This window comes from Xyrauchen texanus, chromosome 9 (assembly GCF_025860055.1).
Source record: "Xyrauchen texanus isolate HMW12.3.18 chromosome 9, RBS_HiC_50CHRs, whole genome shotgun sequence".
NCBI classification, from domain to species: Eukaryota; Metazoa; Chordata; class Actinopteri; order Cypriniformes; family Catostomidae; genus Xyrauchen; species Xyrauchen texanus.
Genome location: NC_068284.1, coordinates 39615303 through 39641322, shown reverse-complemented (window position 1 = coordinate 39641322; position 26020 = coordinate 39615303). Strand labels below are relative to the sequence as shown.

The 26020-nt window shown below is 36.8% G+C and overlaps 1 protein-coding gene across 3 annotated transcripts in view; it reads left to right on the top strand.

Moving 5' to 3' along the window:
* LOC127649389 (cell adhesion molecule 3-like) overlaps positions 1 to 26020 on the top strand; it is a 100619-nt gene that overhangs the window by 2266 nt on the left and 72333 nt on the right. The window lies entirely within an intron of this gene.

The window sequence follows — 26020 nt, the reverse complement described above, 5'->3', positions numbered from 1 at the left end:
TCTCTCTCTCTCTCTCTCTCTCTCTCCTCTCTCTCTCTCTCTCTCTCATCTATCTATCTCATGTTTTTAAAGCACATGCTGCACACATTACACAATCCTAGCTGGCAATTCGAACTGAGTTAAGCTGAATCAGTCCTCTGGCTACACTCTGTGTAGGTGTATGGCTGTTAAAGTGTTACTCTCTGGAGTTAAAGACCAAACAGAATCTTTAAATCTCCCAACAGTTTAAGTGAAAATATACAGTAGATAACTATTGATGAATGTTAGTGCTGAGAGAGCATTGTCCTTTTTTCATGATAAAGTCTTGGTTTTGTAAGGAATGAGCTTGTGTTGAAATGTATCAGCATTTTAAAGATTGATTCTTTGACATTTATATTTTGACATTTTTATATTTATTTCCTGTCAATCTTTCTTTCTTTCTTTCTTTCTCTCTCTCTCACACGCACACACACACACACACTCATGTTGTGTTTCCATGTTTTATGGGGACTTTCCATAGACATAATGGTTTTTATACTGTACAAACTTTATATTCTATCCCCTAAACCTAACCCTACCCCTAAACCTAACCCTCACAGAAAACTTTCTGCATTTTTACATTTTCAAAAAACATAATTTAGTATGATTTATAAGCTGTTTTCCTCATGGGGACCGACAAAATGTCCCCACAAGGTCAAAAATTTCGGGTTTTACTATCCTTATGGGGACATTTGGTCCCCACAAAGTGATAAATACACGCTCACTCACACAAACACACACACACACACACACACACACACACACACACACACACACACACACACACACACACACACACACACGTTGGTGCAGCTATCCTTATGAGGACTCTCCAGTGACATAATGATTTTTATACTCTACGAACTATAGATTCTATCCCCTAAACCTAACCCTCAAAAAACTTTTACCATTTTTTTCATTTAAAAAAACCAAACATAGTTTAGAGTGTTTTTTAAGATATTTGAATTATGGGGACAATAGAAATGTTCTCATAAACCACATTTATAGCATAATAGCCTTGTTATTACTAGTTTGTAACCTAAAAAAATGTTTTCCTAAACCAGCCAACCCGCCCACACACACACACACACACACACACACACACACACACACACACACACACACACACACACACACACACACACTGTCAGCTGTTTTTGCTTCTCACTGCGTTATTCATCTTTGTACTTTTTTGTGCCTTTGCATATCCAATAGCCTGCTGCATCTTTAATGTAAATGTGAGTGTGTACAAGCTTTTCATATATGTAATTAAACCTATTTTGGTTTGTATGCAATAGAGGACCGGTTGTTTGGGGACCAGGGTAATCTCATGACCAAAACATTACCGTACCGACTTTTTGGCTGCATCATCAAAATGTCATTGCCATACCATTCGCTCTTTATTTTGGACGATTCCGTCATAGGCTCGGCAATCATCGGATTCATTACGCGTTATTGTTTAGCAACATTATACTATAGAATCATGTTAATATTTTAGATCACCTTAACCATCCCTAAACCTTACCACTGATAAAACAAAATAATAACCTACCAACAATATGAAAGTCATAACATGCAGATAAAAGAGCAGTTACAATATCAAAACAAACAACTCATGCTGCATTTAAAGTCTTCTGAAACATACGATATCTACACATGAGGAACAGAGTGAAACTAAAGGTTTCTCTCTGTGAAAATACATCCAAAAATTACATTGTTGCAATCGGACACGTGACAAGATCACATGACACCAAGAGCCAATGGCATTTGAGTGATCATATGGTGTCAGATGGTCAGATCAGATGGCATACTACTCATTTTACACTTCCTATCTGCCATTTGTGTCTATGTGTCTAACAGAAATAAAATATACAGTGAAAGCTTTGACTTATCTGACAAAAATATTTTCACTGACAAAATCATTGATTATGACGCATGTCCCATATTTTTGTCGGCTGCGTAGAATCAGAACTAGTTCACGAATAAATAATCCTCTTGAGTCTGTTCTTTTCAACGAGGAAGCAAAAAGGTCTAAATCGATTTGCTCGTTCGTAATGATATTTCACAGAATAATTTGCAGCAGTTTCTCACGCAGTAAAACAGCATCGGGATATTTCAGAAAACGGAGAACAAACCAATCAGTGGATAAAGTGGAAATTTACATACAGTCATTTGAAAGAAAAAAATACTTTTTTTAGAGGTAACTTTAAACTTCTATTGGTGCTGTGTCATGTTATTAAGGGGCCGTTTAGATAAAAATGTTTTTTTGCATCCATCCATGCTGTTTCTCCAAGTAGGCCTCCTCGCTTCACACTGTAGTGCGATGGAGTAGTGGATCTAATCCCATGCGTATTGTATTTTAGTGACGTTGTGGATGTTTTAATGTGATTGCGGAGTCATATTTTAATGCTTTGTTTTATTACTGTAGCATACTTAACGGTCAATAATACAGTATATATTCATGTAACACACACACACATACACACACACACACTTATATAATAGGGCTGCACAATTCATAAAAATAAAATAGCGATATGACATTGTATGATTATTTAAATGCAAAGGGCTACGATAAAATAATTAGGTTAATAGACAAATCTTCCCTCATCGTATCTGAAGTGTTTATGTGTGTGTGTGTGTGCAGGGTTGGGAGGGTTAATGTATTCCACTACAGATTACATAATACATTCTGTAAAATGTAATTTGTAACGTATACCATTACATTACATTAAAGGTCAGTAATGTAATCTAAATACATTAGATTACTTCTTCATTATAGATTTTATAGCACAGAAAGTGAAAAAAATGTCAGTACAGTAATACACAATTCACGTATATGTTAAAAATATACATTACAAATAACACCATTTTCTGTTAAAAAGCCTAAATAGCTTATGTAATGTTGCTTATAATACAAGATTAAATAAATTTGTCCTGTTTCAAGGATTTTTAGATATCTTTACAGGAAACCCATTAAAAAATTATCATCAAGAAAAATATTTTTGTAGTACATCTTTGCCCTAATATCAAGGGTCTTATTTTTCTTGATAGAAAAAATATAATCGTGCCTGTTAACAGGTGCATGTAAGGGCTAGAAATAGCATTTTAGCTTAGCATAAAACTAAATGTTCACATGACTATTCATACATGGTTTACTACTTTTTTGCTGCTCCAAACTTCAAATAACACACAATGCAATCTTTTTATGATCATATGTGGATTCTCTCTATTAAGCTCCCAAAGCGTAAGTTCCTCAATGACAACATATTCATGTGTTTTCACTTACAGCAGTGTTAAAGTGCATTCTGTCTGCTCACATGAAAGTAACAAATCATAAAAATGTGTTTCACCACTGTTCAAACGCTCCTTGGATTGCATCAGTTCTAACTGAATTGACTAAATATTAAATGAAACAAATGACAATAAAATCTATTAAAAGTAGTCTATTCATTAATCCAAATACTTTTTGAATGTAATCATATTCTTATTATCAATGATTTTAATTGTAACTGTAGTGGAATAAAGTTAGTGGAATATTAGAGTAGTGGAAATAATATATTGTATTTTAAATATGTGATCCTCTTATATGTATTCTGTTACTCCCCAACCCTGTTTGTGTGTGTGTTAGTGATTCAGTTCTTCACTATTGTTCTTTGATGTCTGCATGTGTGTGTGCGCATGTGTTCCTCAGTTCATCACTGATGGACTCTGATGTGTGTCTGAGTTGGACTGATCACCCGTAGCCTCTGATATGTGTGTTACATCCTCTGTGACATGTCTGCAAGCTGCTCAACATGTGGTGGAGGCATCTGGATATCCTCCATAACTGGCTTGATAAAGTCTGAAAGGTCATTTAACTGTGCAGCTCTGGGGCTAATTTCATTGGACTTAATAACTGTGCATCACAGTTTCAACAAAAGTGACACTGCAAGGTTAAATGAGACTTATTGTTTGTTCGTAATGTTGTGTGGTTGTTTTTGGTCTGTTGAAGCATTACATTGTAACCCTCCGCTGAGCTGAGTCACAGTTTAATTCTGATTTGTGTTGCTACTATTATTTCATTTGATATTAGTCTCTTAATGTTTAAACCTTATTGATGGTGACATGCACTCATGTTTCTGAAAGTATGTCAGGATTAAAGGGGTGTAGGGGCATTGTGTGTGTGTTATCCAATGCCTTTAAGAGATCTGTAGAGGAATGTTCTTTACAAATTATCCTGAAGAGAATGTCTACTTAGCATAAATAATGCAGAGTAATGGATCACTAAAAAACTGATTAGTCAGACGACAGGCCACAAATTATCCACCCACTTTGCACATCTTAACCCCTGGTGACCCATCCTTTCACAGACCGAAATAAAACACAGGAGATGCTCTTTATGGGGAAAATTCCATGCAACTACCTTTGTCTATGATTTGCTGTACTCCAAAACCCATAATCATGGATTTCTTTAGTTGGTTTATAGTTTTTTTAATTAGCTTCCAGTTTTGTCTCTCTTGATTTACTTGTTCAATTTCAAGGAGAGATACAGAATGTTCTTTCTTTCCTGGCTACTGCTGTTATTGCTCTCCTGTGTGCACATCTGTAAAGACAGATATTGTCCTGCTATTGTAACCTGTGTAAGAGTACCTAAAATATGGCTACATATGCCAAGGTGACCATACTATTTGCCTCTTAACACCATTCCATTGCCATTTACAATCCATTTAAACAAAATGTTAAGATACATTTTGCTTTAAAATGTTCAACATTGCATTGTTTCTTTCCTTCAGGATATAAACTCTGTTCCAAAAGATAGTAAGCATCTTTATTTTCTATTGCCTACATCGGTTGTTGGCTTTTAAGACAACACCCTAACTGAAATGAAACAATGTTTTTTGTTACAATGCATTCTGAAATTGCCTTCTCTGTTAAGGGTACATGCAAGTAGGGGTGGGTGGTCAAAGTTACCTTCTGTTTTTTAATTGAATTAAAAACAGAAGACTTACTGCAGAAATGCATTATAAATGTGACTGAATGAGGCAAGTTTAAAAGTCTTAAATTCTTTATTTATGAGGCAAGTTGCAGCATTGCATGGCAGCGATAAACAACCTACAGTTACAGTGTCTACATTGGACACAGTCTTGTCAAACTAGGGCTGGGCGATATGGCCAAAATTGTTATCACGATAATCTTTTTCATATTGTTCGATATCGATATTCATCACGATATACATTTACACATTGCACTTTCTTTTTTTTTTATTTCAAAGTTGACAGAAGAAAAGAAGAAAAAATGAATTCTAAACAGTCAAAATAGTCTCTACAAAACTGCACAGGGGGTCCAGAAACGGACAAAGCAGTGGGGTCTGCAGGATATTTTACCAATTTTACCGTCTTTTACCGTTTATCAATTGAAAATGAATGTTAAAAGATCATCTGTTTGTTCTAAAGCATAGTGATATCAGTCCAGTATTTGTTGGAATATTTTTACATTAAAATGAAATATTTTTTATATTTCTTTAGATTCAGATACCCAAGTATGGGGCATAGAAGCCCTTGTGACTGTGGAATGATGCTGAATGTGGGTTCAGGGGTGTCCCGAGAGAAAATTTAGAAAAAGTTTTTTTTTTTAATTTAAAACACATTTGTATATTTTCTTTAAAGTTAGAGACTAGTCTACCAACTAGTAATTTTAGTCTTTCCTTATCCATTCCAGACATCTAATTAATTTTCACAAAATTAGAACAGAAATAGATTTGTTTATTACTAAAGACTCGTAACATGCTGATGAATAAAGATACATTTAGAAGGGACAAACATTATGGTCTAAAAGTTGCTTTGAAACCACTTTAACTCATGCGGCGCTTCATGTTTACACACATGCAGGGAAACGAGGCAACGCGTGCGGAGCGGGACAGGGCAGACATTATCCATGTTTGTTGCTAGAGAACAATATTCAAGATTAAAGCGCAGAAAAATCAGAGCTGTTGTCCACATCACTGTTGTTCTGTCGCGCTCTTCACTAGAGACGATGAGAGGGCGCAACCGTCATGAAGTCTTGCGGTGCGGATGGAATCAATCCGGTGTCCGACGTAACCTAATTGTTAGCAAGGCAGCTAGCATTAGCAAGTTCATCCAGTCTGACCCTACGTTAACACTGGCGTATTGTGAGCGAAGCTGAGAGAGTTTTCAATTAATTCCTATGAAAGCCGAGCGTCATGCTCGCAAGGTGGATCGTAGGATTGGCAGCGGTGCGGACCAAGCTCTCTCCTAGAGCTGTGAGCGCCTTTGAGTGGATTTCATCAGCCCCAGTGGAAACGCAGCCTGAGAAAGCCGAACTGCTTGTGTTTTAGCGACACGCAGTAAATATCGAAAATTCCTCAAAAGCTTATCGTGGATTTTCTTTAGCGTGATATATATCAATATAGTTTTATCGCCCAGCCCTATGTCAAACCTATATCGCTCCTGTTAAAATCAAGCAAGCTGTCTACACTGGGAGCACTCATCTGTGGCACAATATGCAGGATAAGCTATAGTCTTCAGTTTGGTGTTGGATTTTGTTTTAATCATGCCACAGAAATACTTTGTTATAACGACACAGTTCTGTTGTTGGATTTTATGAAATTTGGCCAAAACTCTGCATTTTGGCCTGCCTCCCACTAATCCATTTTTGTTTGAGAACTCTGTTTACAGTTTCCTAAGGTCATCGTTTTCCAAAGTATGAGGCAATGGAGTTAGTCTTTGCTCCGCTTCCAGTGGAGGATAACAGCGTTCCAGTGTGGATGTGAGACATACTGTAAATGTTGCAAAATCAATGCATTTTCAAATGGAAACATATTAATAATGTTGCTTCTTACCTTTTGGAACAGGCATCACATCGGAAGTGCGATTGTGATGCATTAAAATAATGTCGAGTTAAGCAGCTCACTAGACTTTGGAACAGTGCTGCAGTTTAGTCTTGTTTTGCCACTATATAGCCTCAGACTGCTCGTCTGTGGACTGTTAACTGACTACATGATGCATACTGCAAACAAAAATGGAAAGAGGTTTAAAAAAACCGTCAAGCACTAATCTGATTAGCTGGCATTATCAGGGGTTAAATTGGGATTTCGGTGGTGGGGGAGCTCTTTACATTAAATTAATAATATTCTTTTTATAAAATACATAGGTGTCTAAATATGGATTTATTAATAGGGTTGTTTGGTATGTAATTCATAGAAGTTTTGTCTTTCAAATGAATTGATTTGACTGGGATTATGTTTTAATGATTTGTCTATCATAGTTTATGTATGGCATTATTCAACTTAATTGTGAAAATACATAATTACATGGAAAATTTGGTTTAGTAGATGACAAAAAATAAGAAAAAAGAATATCACACACACACACACACACACACACACACACACACACACACACACACACACACACACACACACACACACACACACAAACACTTAAACATGCAACACGTGTTTCTATTTCTCATGATAACTACTATCCTCTTTAGAATGCTGGCTGTGTGCAAATATAACCAACAATTAAACATTTATATTTAGAAAAAAAAAAAAAAGAAAAGAAAAGAATGATATCAAATTTATTTTATAAAAATCAGATGACAGCTGGGACAAGTTGTCTTATTGCCTGTTGGGAGTTATCTTATAAAACCAGCTAAATGTATTTCTAATTTTACAATTTAAAAGTAAATGCACATTGTTCTTAACAGGGGAAACAAACACCGTCTGCACGACTACCTTTTACTCAAATTGTTATTCTGATAATATAATTGGTAATGAAAACATTTGCATTAAATTATAAGAGTTTAACATTCTTCACTGCCTTGTGAAGAAGCATTTTCATTATTGTAAATCCCACTGCAAAGGCGTAGCAGCCACAGAGGATGTGGCTGGGGGATACCTCCCTTGCACTCTTAAAAAAGGTGATTTTGTCCCCCGCACTTTTTCAAGCTAAACCCATACTGAGTCCAAATGGTGGCTTTGTATACATTATTCTTTGTATTTGTTACTTTAAGATGAATGAGCAACCATCCAGCCAATCACAGGTGAGTTTCATGAGTAGAAAAAACCTGTGCGTAATATGCTGTCAGTCAGACAGTCTAATAAACGCGGCTCCATTCATTTCTACAAAATTGCTTTCAACAATGCTCTTTTATCCATGTTTTTTATCTGCATTAATGTTGATCTAAATAATAATCTAGAGATGAGGAACACACAAACAAGAGTTATTGATCAGTGTATCGTTCTTGATTGGCAGCATTATGTGAAATGCACTGCAGAAAAAACAATGGACAATCCTAATTTTAACAGGCTTTTGAACACCTGTGTCTTAAAAAGTTATTCTTTTTACGTGATGTTTGTGAGGTAAACGTTTGATTGGTTATTTTTGTCAATTTAAGCAGATTACTAGATCTGTTAAATATGTAAGCTATTTTTAATATCAGCTCCTGTTTTTTAACTCTATGTTGGTGTGCAGTCGACAAACTGTATGAAAAAGATCGATCTGCTGTGTTCTTAGAACACATTATTGACTTATTGAAGTCAATAGATATGTAGAAATGCTTTTTTTGAACTTGTGAAACTCCTAATTATTATAAGACTAATATTGTTGTCTTTTGATAAAAGTCATGCTCAGCAACTCACAAACTGTAGGGAAATGATAGATTTGCTGTGTTCTCATAATGCTTAAAACCTCTACTAAAGTCTCATTGTAGGTCTGTAGACACAAATTTTAAAGGATTAACATTTTCTTTTGATCGTTGATTCAGTGACTAACAAATTTCACACAAGACACTCATTTGTTGCCACCCTCTGGCATCACCAGAAATGGTCACTGAACGAATCATAAATGGATCTGAACTAATTTTAGTGCACATATTCAAAACACTCGAACCACTTGGATAAATGTAAATACCGCAATGCACAAACACAAGAGTAAAAAATGTAATTGTGCACATGCACAATTGTCATTATTGTAATTACTTAATTTATTCAGGACCAGCTTGTGCTCCGTTTTTTATCGTCATGTGTGAAACAGAAGCAAGTGCTCCAAAAGATGAACAAGAAAATTATTTTTGCAATTAATGGATTGTACAAATATAGTATATAATACCTATATATTAATATAATACTTATACATTGAAATATATACTGTAATATATTAATACTGCACTGTAATGGGGCTTTTCCACGGCATGGTTCGACTCGACTCTGCTTGCTTTTTGGGGGGGTTTTTTCACTGTGGATAGTACCTGCTACCTGGTACTTTTTTTAGTACTACCTCAGTCGAAGTTCCAAATGAGCTGATACTAAATGTGACATCAAAACCCTGCAGACCACTGATTGGTCATAGAAAATCGTCACTACCAGCATCACTGGTTTTTTGACACGCGACATCAACCCGCTAGTTTAAAGTTAGCTACAGCGATAGCAGTATCATTTGTTCACACAACTTTCGAATTGTAAAAAGAAATGGCTGTGTGCAAAACCATGCTGTGGTCAATAAACAAGGTGCAGATATTCTTTTCATTAGCCACAAACAAAACGAAAAAGTCTTTCAGGAAGTGTATCAGCTGTTGGTCGCACAGATGAGACACGGCTACCACCAGACCTACCAACAGTGTAGGGAAAAGTTACAAAAAAACTTAAAAGTGACTACAGAACCATCAAGGAAAAGTGGAAGTGGTTCGACCAAACGCTATCTAGACCGGCGAGCAATGGGGTCCACGATGGAAGATGGTACGTTAACTCTATACTCTGCTTGAATGCTTAACATTATTTAGTTGACCAGCTTGCTTATAAAACAACCAGGCCAATTTAGCTGTAACACTTGTGTAATATCACCATGAAACAACTGCTTTTTACAGCACAATGAGCTAATAGCTAACAGCTAGCGGCCGTGTTATTGTTTATTGTTATGTGTCACGTTTAAGATGATGTATGACAATCAGCCTATAATCCCACCCACATTGAGGCGGAACTAAACAGCAGTGGAAAAGCAAGCTCACAAAAGTAAAGCGAGTCGAGTCGATCCGTAAAGTGTTGGGTCTGTGCGAGCCACATACTGACATACTGACACTTTTAAAATGACTACTATGCATCTGTCCTACTGTATATTTGCTAGAAAAAAAAATTCAAAAGAAAAAATAACACAAAATAATAATAAATGCTGAATCGACAAAAATGTACACATCAATATACAAGTAACAGTGAAACCTTTACAGTGTGTTGGTTGAGTGGTCTTTTGTTCTCAAGTTGTAGGCCTATGACATTTTGATTTGATGTCGCTTTGGATGTGATTGATTCCTGATTCAAAACCCCTTTGGATATTCAGCTTTTTAACAAAACTAAGCAAATTGTTACTGCATAACAGTGGATCTAATAAATGGGTGAACAGTTGATTCCATATTACATGATTTCTATGAATCAGAGATCAGACCATGGCGCAGTACAGAAGCGGAACTCGCGTCTATAATTTTATCACAAGTACACTCACTAAATAGAGACGGAATGTGTCAAGGGGATCAAACAAAAAACGCATCAGAGAATACAATAAATGGCATGGATTTACAAACAAGCATTTGATTCTTCTTTTTAGTATCGATGGTACCGGAACGCTGTTCCAGACCGTACCAGCCCAATTTAACCCCTGGTCATTATGCAATGTCAGAGTGCATAGGTTTTTATCCACTTTGATAACTCTGGCCATTCTCCATTGACCTCTCTCATCAACAAGCATTTCTGTCAGCAGAACTGCCATTCACTAGATGTTTTTTGTTTTGACACCATTCTGAGTAAACTCTAGAAGCCCACTTTGAGCGGGATTCAAATCGGTGTTTCCGGCATGGGAGGCGGGCACGCTAAAGATGAGGCTAAAGGCTACAGCCTCTAGCGTCAGTCACTACTGCGCCTCTTGAGGCAAGGTGAGTGAGGTTTACACGCTGCACAGCTAACTACCTGCTGGCTACCATTACAAAAGCATGTCTTATCTTAGCACAAAGTTTAAACTCAGTTTCTGCATTTGCAGTTTGGAGATTTCATCAGCAGATTGTAATAAAGTTCATGTCCAAACTTTGAAAATATAGTTAACTTATATAAAATATATTATATAAGTCCCTTTTATGAAACAAAAATGTATTAGATTTGTGTTAAATTATCTATAGGTCATGGTTTATTTTTTTATATTATTTATGATACAATTTGTATTGGTATTTTTTCACCTGTTGACGTAGAGGGAAGTCAAAAAGGGGCCTGAGGGTAAAAGATTTGGATTTGTTTTTTTAAATCACTATATATGAAATATATATAGAAATATATATGTCTTATGGCATACACTGCGCTTAGGGCTAGCACTCTTAAAATAGGACCCCCGGTTATTATAATGAAAGAATATGGGGAACAATTTGCTGGATTTCTCTAAGTTGTATATGTCCGTGGCATTGGATTTTTCATGGATATTCCAGAGCACACCTGTATATTCCCCTCTGCTCTTATGGTTATATCTGATTTCAGATTTACACACCTTTTAACCATTATATAAAAGATGCGAACTGTGGTTGGTTGCTTGACATGTTGGTCAGATGGCCCCCTCCTGTCCAAGTTGGCAGTTCTTAGACAAAATAACTAGACTTAGTCATAGTCCTATACGCTGACATTAAAAGGTCTACCTGTGAGCAACTAGCCAATATATAAAATATTAGTATAAAGACTATCTTAATATACACTCACTGAGCACTTTATTAGGAACACTATATGTGCCCTACATGGTCTTTTGCTGTTGTAGCCCATCTGCCTCAATGTTCAACATGTTGTGCATTCTGAGATGTTATTCTGCTCACTACAATTGTACAGAGGGGTTATCTGAGTTACCATAGCCTTGCTGACAGCTCAGACCAGTCTGGCCATTCTCCATTGACCTCTCTCATCAACAAAGCTTTTCTTCCAGCAGAACTGCCACTCACTAGATGTTTTTTGTTTTGACACCATTCTGAGACTGTGTGTGAAATTCCCAGAAGATCAGTAGTTACAGAAATTCTCAAACAGCTTGTCTGGATCCAACAATCATGCCACAGTCAAAATCACTGAGATCACATTTTTTCCCCATTCTGATGGTTGATGTAAACAATAGAAAAAACATATATTCATATATTTGGATGTGGAGTAAGTTGGTTAAGAGTAAAATGTAGATTCTATAATGTAGTTCTGATCCCATATTTTAAGATCCTCAGAACAGAACCACGGATTCCCTTTAGTCCATTCCAATCTCAGCTGCTGCGTTCAAAACTGTCTCTGCTCTGAGGTACGTAATGAATGTGAATTTACATCCCTGGCCCCGCACCAGTGTAACTGTCCTGTTTCAATGCAGACTTGTATAAAGATCCGTAATCAGTAAACGGCTTTTCAGAGTTTGAATAGACATGGCATGAGATCAGAAGGTGTGCTGAGATTGTGTGTGGCTCTGGATGTTAGGTAAACCTGCAAAAAGAGAGAAAGGGGGACACCTTGTCTTGGTGTTGTTTGCATACCAGACACCCCCCCACCCCCACCCCCACCCCCCAAGTGAGACAAGTAAAGTCAGAGAAAGGACATTATTTCCTGTCTACGGTCTCTAGAACCCATCACTGACTCTTGCTTAAATGTAGTTTCCCATAAATCTCTGCAGGACAAGACCTTATCTGTACATTAGAAAATGATACAATTGAGAGCATACTCAAAATAAACTCAAATGTGCAGTAAGGCTGTGTTTTTTTATTTGCTGGGTACGGGATCCTTCACTTTGTGCACTCTAGAAAGCCATCCTGTGTCAAGGGGCTTGCGTAGAGCTTGTGTACAAGCTTGACCTATTAGATTAAGGCTAAGTGTTGGAACTTCTATGAGTTCAAAGTGGTTGTATCTACTATCTAGAGATGTAAGAGTGGCTAATCTGATTGGATTAAACACTCATTCTGCTCTGTCTTCTCATGTTTCCTGCATTAGAAGCCGGGACTGATACAGATCTCCTGTTATTAATCAGGCCATGAGCAGTTTTCAGGAATTTTCATAGACGCATATTCATGAGCTGATGCAACAAACATATGAAAATTTTCTTCATTTGAATCATAAAAAATGCAATTTTAGACCCTGAAACCACTGGAGCCTCTTCAAACAAATCACAGAACATAAAAGATGTTACAAAGATGAGGTCGAAGTTCACCCTTCTGGATTTCAACATTTGGATTAGAAGCTTTCGGATGGAAGGTCTTTGGTTTGAATGTAAACTGTAGAGGAGTTTGGATGTTCTCATTACATTGTAACAGAGGTGTTGTCAAGACCAGACCCTCCAAGACCCAGACCAAGACTAGACCCGTTGAGACCCAGATCCAGACCAAGACTAGACCCTTGAAGACCTAGATCCAGACCAAGACCTACAGTGCGTTCAGAAAGTATTCAGACCCTTTAATTTGTTTTTCACATTTTGTTGTTGTAGCCTTATGCTAAAATACTTAAAATTATTATTATTATTTCTCATCAATCTACACTCCATACCCCATAATGACAAAGCAAAAAACTGATTTTTGATAACTTTGCAAATTTATTAAAAAGAAAGAAAAAATGAAATATCACATTGACATAAGTATTCAGACCCTTTGCTATGACACTTTAAATTTAGCTCACGTACATCCGATTTCTCTGGATAATTTTTGAGATGTTGCTACACTTGGAGTTCACCTGTGGCAAATTCAATTGAATGAACATGATTTGGAAAGGTACACACCTGTCTATATAAGGTCTCACAGCTGAAAATGCATATAAGAGCAAAAAAAGCCATGAGGTCAAATAACTGTCTGTAGAGCTCTGAGACAGAATTGTGTTGAGGCACAGATATGGCAAAGGCTACAATTGTTTTTCAGTTGCATTGAAGGTTTCCAAGAGCATAGTGGCCTCCATAATTCTTAAATAATAAAAAAATTGGAACAACCAGGTCTCTTCCTAGAGCTGGCCACCCGACCAAACTGAGCAATCTGAGGGGAATTGTGAAGAGAGGTGCCCAAGAACCCAGTAATCACACTGGTTGAGCTCCAGAGAGATGGGAGAAACTTGCAGAAAGACAAACATAACTGCAACACTCCACCGATCTGTCTGGCAGAGTGGTCAGACAGAAGCCTCTCCTCAGTGCAAGACACATAAAAAAGCACCTAAAGAACTCTCAGACTGTAAGAAATAAGATTCTCTGGTCTGATAAAATGAAGATTGAACTGTTTGGCCTCAATTCCAAGCATCATGTTTGGAAGAAACCAAGCACAGCTCATACCATCTCACCGGTGAAGCATGGTGGTGGTAGCATCATGCTGTGGGGGTGTTTTTCAGCGGCAGGGACTGGGGAAGTGGTCAGGAAAATACAGAGTTATCCTTAATGAAAACCTGGTCCAGAGCGCTCAGAACCTCAGACTCGGTCGAAGGTTCACCTTCCAACAGGACAGGGATCCTAAGCACACAGCCAAGACAACACAAGAGTGGCTTAGTAACATCTTTGAGTGGCCCAGCCAGAGCACAGACTTGAACCCAATTGAACATTATTGTAGAATAATCATTTTTTAGATGGTATAATAATCATTCTTAGATGTTATATAGTTCATATTTCTTGTGTTCTCTTTTTGCTCTGACAATGTGCTAGTGTTGCAGTACATGCTCAAGAATAAGTGGACGTTAGACCCACCAGCTGTATGACTGATGTACATTTTGCTGATGTATGTTCTTTCATATATGTTTTTTAAAAAATAGAAAGAGGGGGACTTTTCCACCAATATTTACCAAAAGTCAGAACTAAAACATATTGGTGGCAAAGGATGAGGACAGAGGTAGATATCCCATTGGACAGAGATAAGAAGAAGAAAGATAACATAAGGTATATAACTGGGACCTTAAGGGAATAGAGACAGGACAGACAGCTGACTGGACTCATGTTTGTTGATTCTCAATAAACTGCAACTTTGGCATCTGGAACTCAAGACTCTGAGAGTTTTCTTCAACTTAGAGAAATTCATCGCAATATTCCACGACATAATCTCTGGAGAGACCTGAAAATGGCTGTCCACCTATGGTCCCCATCCAACCTGACAGAGCTTGAGAGAATCTGCAGAGAAGAATGGCAGAAAATACTCAAATCCAGGTGTGCAAAGCTTGTCACATCATACCCAAAAAGACTTGAGGCTGTAATCGCTAACTAAGCAGTCTGGCCATTCTCTGTTGACCTCTCTCATCAACAAGGCATTTCTGTCCACAGAACTGCCACTCACTGGATGTTTTTTGTTTTTGGCACCATTTGGAATAAATTCTAGAGACTGTTGAGTGTAAAAATCCCAGGAGATCAGCAGTTACAGAAATACTCAAACCAGCCAATCTGAAACCAACAATCATGCCACAATCAAAATCACTGAGATAAAATTTTTTACCCATTCTGATGGTTGATGTGAACATTAACTGAAGCTCCTGACCCATATCTGAATGCTTTTATGCACTGCACTGCTGTCACATGATTGGCTGATTATATTAGCGCATGACGTATGGATGATTGTTGGTGCCAGACGGGCTGGTTTGAGTATTTCTGTAACAGCTGATCTCCTGGGATTTTCATGCATAATAGTCTCTAGAAACTACTTAGAATATTGCCAAAAACAAAAAACATCCAGTGAATGGCAGTTCTGCAGATAGAAACGCCTTGTTGATGAGAGAGATCAACAGAGAATGGCTAGACTGGTTCGAACTGACAAAGTCTACGGTAACAGATAACTGCTCTGTACATTTGTGGTGAGAAGAATACGATCTCAGAATGCTATTCTGAGATGTGGGTTGGCACTTTTTTCGCGGCACCGAGGGGGACCTACTCAATATTAGGCAGGTGGTTTTAATGTTGTGGCTGATACATGTATGTCAATGTGATATTTCAGATTTTTATTTTTAATACATTTGAAAAGTTATCAAAAATCTGTTTATTGCTATGTAATTATGGGGTATGGAGTATAGATTAATGTGGAGAAAAATTATTTAAAGCATTTTAGCATAAGGCTGCAACATAACAAAATGTGAAAAAAAAGACCAAGACCCAGACTAAGACCTGTCGGTTCAAGAACCAGGCAGTAGATTTTAATGAACTAAGATGCTAAATTTATATTTGAAGAATCTCCTTAAATGCAAATGCAGATTTTACCACTACAGGCTCTGACATTTTCCAGACAGCTATATAGAAAAACAGTCCAGTTTTACAGGATGCCTTTGTTACCCAAAAGCCTAGCTATATAAATAATACAACTAAAGTGAAGTTAATTGAATTGGTTAGTGGACAGTCTGGAAGATGCAGCTCCTAGGCTGCCCACCACAGTAATGGTCTGGATGGCATTGGCCTAATTTTCACTGCATGTACAATTATTCATTTTATTCCCCAACCACACCACCCTCCAGGTGTCACAAAGCTGTTTATTCTTCTACTGTAATAAAAGTAAGATAAAAAAAAGTGTCATTCATGGCTCATTATTGCTATCATAATAATAATTTTAAAAAATCCTTAAGGAATACTTATAGAACGTTAAAGCAATAAAACATTTTAGTTTATTCAATAGGATCTTAATTTATTCTTAGTGGATACTTATCTAAATCCTTTAGTATTGGTTATGAAAAATTGCTTCAAGATTCTTTGCATCTTTGATGAACTATCAAAACACAGATAGCTGCTTCACATGTTTTAATAAACTATTAAAACAACTAACAGAATGTTCTTCACTGACAATAACGCTGACCATCTCTGATCAAAATAAAGAAATACAAATCTGAAACAATCGCAATAATCACGCACTCAAAGACGGAGTTCTGCTGCTACCCTCTCGCAAAGGATCTCATTGCAAAGAACAAGGTGTAGAAATAATGTAAATAAGAAATGTATTGTGCAGTGTGGACAGCTTCCTTGATTATAACGGGAGTTTTGGTGAGAGTGCAGAACTCACTCAGTGAGGTCACTCTGAACTGAAGTGATTGACAGCTTCAGTAATTATAAATGGAGTGTTCTTTGCTTGCTTTCTGTTTATAATTTAATCACAATTTGAATAACAGTTGTTTTTCATGCTGCATGCAATACATTTATATTAATCAGTATTATTAATAGTGATTACAATATCAAGGGAAATAATCTTCAATTATGATTTTAGTCATAATCGTGCTGCCCTACTCCCACCTACAACTCATAAGAATACCGGCTGTGACTCCCGCAACATAAAAAGCTTATTGGGTCCCGCAACAACTGCGAGTAAAATCATGGTCATAAAACACAGATGATTGCTTTGTGTTGTTAGACCATAGATCTTGCACTTACATTCATGTGATGAGCGAGACATTACTTGCCATTGAGCATGATGACACTGTAAATCTCAGTAAATGTGATGATGCCACACCAACTAGTGGTTGAAATAGTTATCATATTTAGTGCGCTAGTTATATGCTGTGGTCTTGACCAAGACCATAAGTCAAGACCCAGTCCAAAACACTGAGCAACGAGACACAGATCCAGACCAAGACAGCGTTTATATTGTCTCAAGAAGTCTTGAGACCAAGACCACAAGATCAAGACTCCACCTCAGTCAGTGGTTAATTCCCTATTGCTAATTTATTATCTTCCATCTTAACTCTAAATAACTGTAGGCTGATGCTGTGAAGCCCTAGATTCATCAGCATACAATATGTTTACTCTGACACAACGCTGAGATCCAAAGCTTTTAAAACAGATGCTATCTATGTTACACGGCTGCGAGATGAGAGCTGCTTTCTTGGGAATAGATTGTTGCCAAACCATGAATTGCCCTGTGGTGTACTTGTTTTGCAGAATGCAATAGCCCATCCTCCGAAGCCAGTTCATTGTTCAGAAAAACTCTCAAATTGGTTTTGGAAAAATCTTTTTTCATTGACTTTTTTCATTCCAAACATTCTATAACATTTAGACATTTCTTCTCTGAGTGCCGTCCTCAAAGGGGAACTATTATTACGCATTTCTTGTAACAGAGATTCAGTACATGTGGATATGTAACATATGGATTCATATTTTCCCTGAAGTGTTATTATCTGCCTTCTGATGTATGCAGAGCCAAGTTATTTATTTAATTTAAAAACATCTAAAGATGAGACAGGAGAAAAGAAGCTGTCCAGTCAAAACACCTCAAAAACCCCTTTAAAAGAGGTCCCTTCTAATCAAGAGACAGCGCAACACATTTACATTTATTTTCGCTTTTGTAGCAAAGCAATTTAAAAGAAAGTGTTGTGACAGCATGAAGCTAAAGATGCAGTAAATACAGTGCCACTAAGAGCAAAAACAGCTCAGAGATTCTTTCACTGTGTGTTGAGGGTTAAAGTATGTTTTCACTCGTTCCATGTAATGTGTCCAAAGATGATATCCATGCAATCAATTTGTCATTGAAAAATTGTATACTCTTTCTGTTCTTTACAGTCTGTTGTTGCACAAAAACAATCACACATAGCACGGACATGTTAAAGTCATGCTCTCATTAGTATATGCTCAACCAAAAAACGTTGGTATTGGAATCAAGATGAATTCTGAAATCTGTATCCATGTATCCATATAGAAGTATCCATGGTGCTGATGATGTCACAACATTCCCAGATAAACAACACAGGAGTATTTTTATCCTGCCAACATCACCATAATATATGTTTCATGAATAAAAACATGGACATGGTTCCCTCCTTCCTTGTGCTATGTCATAATTGTGTAGCAAGCAAAAAGGAAGCTGTAGTGGGCTTCAGAGCTTCTGCAGAACTGTATGCATGGGTCCACAGGAATGAGAGCTATGTCAACTCACTGGAGGAAAGCATTCCAATTAGCTGCTTGGCAGTTGGATCACACATCTTGCTTTCAGGTTGAGGCCTGGGGCTGTGTTTACCACTGCAAAGTGTCCTGGGAAATGCGATCGGTTTGAAAGTGCTGTTGTGTGTAGTTCCTTACCTCAGCGTAACGTGGCTGAAGCTTGACTGAGCAACTTGGCTCTTCCTGTTGTGGCCAATGAAGATGAGGGATTAAATGATGGTTGATAACGCTGGCCAATCATTAATGTGGATGAGATTTAGAGGCGGGAGAGCTGTGTGTAAGTGCCAGTGGCTCACTTAACTCAGAGGACAGATTTGTTGCTGGCACCCTTTCTAATGCTGCTGATTCTTTCCCTCCCTCAATTTCATTCTTTCACACATCCCTCTGGATATTTGTTGTACATTTCCTCTCTCTCCCTCTCTTTCTGTTGCCAGAATTTTACTGTCGAAATGTAATGAGAGAGAGAGAGAGAGGAGAGAGAGAGAGAGAGAGAGAGAGAGAGAGAGAGAGAGAGAGAGAAGAAACACAATGAATACAGAGACTGTAGTGATCAAGGAAGCAAGCAAACCTGTCTGTTTCACTTGTAGGCCTTCAAGTGGAGTCGAAAATATCATAATTATGAGTTACGTATGTGTACATGAATTTGAAGCAAAGTCATAATTACCAGTGGGAAACTTGGAATTCTCAACCTTAGTTGAGATGTTCAAATGGCCGTTGAAATGGTTTATGGTCCATGAACCTGATCTCATAAAAAATGATATGTTTGTGGTGACATTTTTGCAAAACGATGTTATGTGGCTCCCTACACGTGTCAGCAGTTTCAAGGTGCAATGTGTTGCGCTAAAAGCAAGTAAAATTTTCTCCCAAACAGATGAGGCTTTTAAGATTATTGCTCTATTCAGATTAAATTAACAAAACTACGCTTTGGATTGATGCCTTTTTCACACATCGATAATCTAAAAATGTTCCTGATGATTACTGATGTGTTGGAGGCTGCTCAAAAATCAGCAGCATCACAGAGTGTAACTTGCATAGTTTTCCATTTAATTCGACCCAAATCATTATCAAAGGACAAAGATTATTTACTCTAGCCATCACTGGATGATATATTGTGCATATGTATTTTTAATATAGCCTAATCAATGTAATTTCAGTTACATGTATGCCTTTTTGTGGTTTGATAGCTTAAATTAAACCTCTTCAAGACTTCACACAGAGGAATTGCAAAAAATATGTAATTGCTCAGTTTGTGCGGTTAAACCGGTTTCATACACTAACCTGCAAACTCAGCAACATAACCATGTTCAATCTTGAAGAAGTACAAAAACCTTCGTAACTTTTGTGTGTATGCATCCTGTGCATGGAGCTCTAAAATACCCATCCTTTGTTGTGATACCTGTGCCTTGTGACCTTGTTATATCTAGATTCTTGATTGTGAAGCACTTTGGTCAACAAAGTTGTTTTTAAATGTGCTATATAAAATAAATTTAATTGAATTAAATCTAATATCACTCTCTTGAGGTCTCCTAATGCTATTAAACCAGACACTAAACAGTGAATAGGAAGGCACACAAATTAGGTTATAATTTAAATGTCGGTTAATGTTAATATATTGATGCCTCAAAAATATATAGATAAAATAAAGTTCTGATCAATAATTGATATATCGATAATTTATGACATGCCTAAAGAAATCATACCTACCTCCCTAGCCTAAACCTTAAACCTAAACCTAACTTATAGTGTCATAAAAAACAAATGTGAGATTACAAACAAATGAGGTTTGTAAGGTTAATGCTCTATGGAGTTTTAAATCAACAAAGTGTACCTCATACCTACTCTAAATCTTAAACATAAACCTAACCGATAGCCTAGATAGTGCTTCTATGTTTCATTTCACATATAAACATGCATGATCTTCAGGACTCCTACCCCTGTCCTGTGCATCACAAGTGCAACTAGGTCTGCACAATTAATTAAAAAAAATGTATCGAGGTTACAATTACAGCTGCTGCAAATAACTTATCGTGAAAGTGTCAATTACATTATTCAATTTCAAATTGAGTCAAGATTTCGTCAATTACTGTATGATTTTCATCATAATCGTGCAGCCCTAAGTGCAACACTTTATTAGTTGAACTGCTGTGCAATTTGAGCGCACTTGAACAAGCTTGTAAATGTAGTTGGTTATGTAATGCAAGCAAGTATAGCCTTATAAGCTATATTATGCACTATAGTAAGGTGTGATTTGTGTGAAAGGGAATTCAAGTAAAAAATGTTTGCGCATCTAGTGTTCATTTCACCAGGTAAGTGAACAGTACGTACAATGAGCCAGGTAAAAATCATTTAGCAAAAAGTGATTTTATGAGACCAGGTAGAGTTCTTTAACACTACCATGAACAGAAGTGAGATAAGACTGCTTAAAACTCACTCATAGAACCAGTTGTCATTACTGATAGACCTACCCTATACCAGTTGAAACACCTATGTTTAACACTACATTCATGAGCAAAAATAACATTTCTGTTATTGTTTAAAATACTCAATCCCTGAAAAAAATGCTTGAAAGAAAACTTTGACGCAATGAGAATAGACCTAAATTGAATTTTGTGAAATTAACACTTTTCATGATTAGTTAATTGTAAACGTAATTATTTTTCAATAAGCTAATTGTGCCGCCCTATGTTGTATATGATAGAGCTGACAGAAAACACATGTAAAGCTGACAAACCATTTGTGGTGCTTTATGAAAATTATTTGCTCATTTGTCCAATATTTTGTTCGATATTTTTGGTTTCTGAATTTAATGTGTTATAACAACTACACATCTCGAAAGTAGGAGCTTTCCAGGTGCACTTGAAGGCAGCACTTTTATCATATGAATCATGTTTTCAGGAAATGCTTACTAGCTGCTCTGACAGTAAGATGCATCACGGGCTCTCAAGCAGAGGTCATCCTCCTTTGGGAAATGATCCACAATCATTGATAATACAATCTGTTAGCAACCAACAGATGAACTGGTAAATTTGTTTATGCCTTCTATGATCCTGTGGCCTGCTGTTCTGCTGTGATGGCTATGATTAGTGAAGCTTTCATTAGCGAAGGGGATCTACTGAGTGTTTGCTGAAACACTCAAAAACAATCATCTTATTCTCTGCTGCCTCCGTTTTAATAATGCAGCACTTTTCATCACTTTAACGAGCACTTCACATGAGCACTCTGCTCATTCTTAAAGTGAAATTCATTTTTCAAAAATAGGTGAGGATCTTGTCTAAGCTGTGCTTCCTTTCTGCACATTGCAAAATGAATAAACAGCCGATGCTGTGCCCTCTCCTCCTATATTAAACCATTTTTACAGTGTGTTTCTCTCCAATTATCTCCTGTTAAGAGAAGCTATTACAAGTTAATTTCTGAGCATAGTATTTAGTAGAGTAACATTTTCTTTGCTTTTAAAAACAACATTGGTTTTGTTTTACCCAGTACATTTTGAGTGCAATACTGAACAGAAGTTAAATCATGTAACTCTATGAGACACAAGCTGATAGGTTCTTTGAACTTGTTATTTGATTGCCAATCAGCTCGCTCACATGTGACATGTTAAGCCAATCAGCTTGCATGGTATTAACACGTCTTACATGCTCAATGCAGCATGTCTTGCTTTTTGTGCAGCAGCTGGTCCACATGCTTAACTCAATATGACTGTGTACGTATGTTCTAGAAGTAGCACGTCTCCATACTTGTAATAAACTAAATATATTTTGTTTCTATACGTATAATCAACAACATCAATCAGTTATATTTTACCACCATTTTCAATTATGTCATTCTTAATGCTCCGTGGGATTGTTGTTCATTCCCTCATGAAAGACATTAAAAGTATACTGTCTTGTACCTTTATCTTTTTGTCCAATTTTCAAATACTTATTTCCTTAAAAACAGAGTTTGTAATGTTATGATTCACATCAGAGCTGGTTTGTTTGGTTCAAGGCTTACAACTCTTTTATGAAGTAGGGGAAGTGACCCTATTAGGCCCATGTAAAATATAAGCCCACTTTCTTTTTTATATTGAAATATGTTGCACAGGAAATGCGCAAATTGTTTGGAATCATTTTACATTTTATGTTTTTTCTTGATTTATTTTGTTATTCATCTTTCTGCGGCTCCCACTAGGGGTTGCCACAGTAGACCATCCGTTATCTGCATATTTGACTTGGCACAGGTTTTATGCCGGATGTTTTTGTGCAGGTTGGTCACAAAGATAGATGCTGATAAACACATTAAATTAAAATATTTAAGAAGCTTCTTGAGCTCAAACCAGATTTTGTGCTCTGTCTGTAATTATAATCCAGAAATATAACTTTATTTGAATGTGGATTTATGAGGAACAGTGCATTTTAGCCTATTGGCTCATAGGTTAAAAATAGAATAATTATTTTACTTGTTTAAACACCAATAACAGAAATGCTCTGCATTGTAAAATGTAGTGGTTTTTATTCATGAAAACCTTAATCTACTATATATTATTTCTATTGACCCATGTTGATCCTTAAAAGCCCACTGAGCAAATAACCCATTGAACCTCATACATTTGTTTTTAACTAAATCCATTGCCAACTTTACATACTGAATTTATTTTCATTTCAAGACGAAAATGAAAAGGCAGAGAAACAATTTAAGCAAACCAAATTTGATTAAAGCTTGCTGGAATCAGAAATGAAATATTTAATTAACTTGTTATAATGTTTAAGGTCTAAATCTAAAAACAAATAATAATCAAAATGCAGGTGTATATTTAGTCAAACATTTTCATTAAAAAAAAAACATAATGTACACATGTGGTCTTAAAAGACCTCTCCAGACTTTTCACGTTTGCAGTTAAAGTAACTCAATATTGTCAGTTTATGAAAAAACATAACATGAGTGTTTAGATGAGTGATTAATCTTTGATTTAATAATGACATTATTGGAAGGCTGTTAACATTTATATAAGAAAACATGTAAAACTAAGATTTGAGTGGGATTAACTGGGTCACTTCCCCTACTTTATAAAATCCCTTTGGAAAAAATTAATGGGAAATATACTTCCACAGCCAAGACAGTTGAAAAAGTAGGCAGGCACTTTTGTGCTCTATACTGTAGTTATGTTTTTAAAAGCAAGATCAGTCGCAATCGTGATACTGTTTTAAATTTCAGCAGCAGTAATTTAAGCCTTGCTGATGTTCCATAGAACAGCACTCTTGCTCATGTAGTTTTTCATAAATATGTATTCGTTTTGGAACAAACAAACTAGTTTTACCTCTTGCATTTTACTAGAAATTCACTTTTTTCTTGCGAGTTCTTTTTCTAGAAGAACTCAGAATTGGCAGCCGGTCTGAGATCAGTTCTAAAGATCTGTCCTTCTGCCACTCCGATAAAATCGGCTTCACTTTGTCTTTAACTGATTACGTCAGGTGCTCTCAATCTATCCTGAGTCTAAATCGATGAAACTTTCCACCTAAGACCAAGGACACAGGAAAAATTACCCAAAGTATGTAAAAGACTGCCAACCTCTTGGCTGTCTTAAATCCTCCATATGTCACTTATAGTATATTTCTTATGTTGAGACCAGGACCAAATTAAAATCTTTGTACCTGGCAAATAACTACTCTTATGACTTATGTTTCTTAGGGTGTATGTAAACTCTTTAATTTCGGTAAACCTGGTGCCCTTGAACCCAGCTTTAAGCCAGTTTTCTTCAACATAGCAGTCAGTCTTTTTAAACCCATCCTCTCTCACTCCACTCTGATGAAATTCATATCCAATGTCTGCCTCCATCCTCATAACCCCTTCTCCCCATAACTTCAGATCTTCTTGTGTTCAACAAATCTACACCATCAACTAATTGCACCAAAAATATTTTCCAACAAGTTCACCAATCACCAAGAGCAAATTAACCACATCCAGAAACAGTAATTTCAAATTCCACTGATATTTTACATATTACAGTTGTAACCAGTAATATTTTCCAACCTTTCCTGTGGTCTAATTGGAGGGCAGCTTACTTGTGAGGCACAGTGTTTTTGATTAAACTGTCTATAAGAGAGGAGAGGAGTGATCAGTGGTGTGAGTCTATTGAATAGCAGCTAGGGGCCAGAGAGAGCCTTGTATGTGTGCCTTTTATAATGATGAATGTTATTAACCTTTGGCCTGATTTGGTTCATTCTCAGTCTTGCTTAAATTTGTGGGTTGTACAGATCCAATTATCAAACATATAGAGTTCTCTCAAGTGTTCCTGAGGAGTGATGGAGTGTCTGTATGTGAGAGAGTGTGTTTAAAAGGAAGAGAGGAGCAGATATCTTTGTGTAAGTGTCTGGGAGTTAAAAGATGTGTTGCAGAGAATGAGCTATGTGTGTTTGTGCATATGTGTTTGCATGTGTATGTGTGTGTGTTTGTGCAACAGCACTTCTCAGATGTCCGCACACAGCTTGCTTGTGATGAAAGCAGCACATTGTGGAGTCACCCATTAGTTTGGCTGAGGATGAAAGAGCTATGTTGTTTTATTCAGCAATTTCGCTCTGAAAGCTTTGCTGTGTGGCCCATTTCAGCTGCTCTATGGTGCGACACTTGCAGTTGTATTCACCAGGTTAGTGAGCGATGACATATGCGCCAGTGGCGGCTGCTGGTCTTTCAAAGAGGGGAAGCTCATTATAAACTTATTTACCCTATTTTTTGCACTAAATCAATCTTAGGTGTTGATCTGCCCTGCTGTTTAATTCTAATTTTTTCCTCGTAAGGAAGACTTTCAAATGGCTTCGCCAAAATCAGGTCGACAATATTAGCACCGTCTGCCATCGATGCGCAGTTTCACCCGTCATGACGCTAGCCTAGCCTACTGTATGAATGAATGAATGAACGAACGAACGAACGAGCGAGCGAACGCTCTAAAACAAAAATATATTAAACTTGGTAAAACTGAAACAAGGAATGTGGTGTATAATTGTGTGAAATGTATTATGCAAATTGACTAGCAATTTCAGCCAAACAAATATAAAGAAATAGGTTGCAGCAGTTTGTCTTTTGACTACACTTGAGAAATCCGTGATGGGACTGAGCTTGAAATAGCTTCAGTGACTTCTTATAGTACAGATTCAGCTGTCAATCAAAAGGAGATGCAGTCT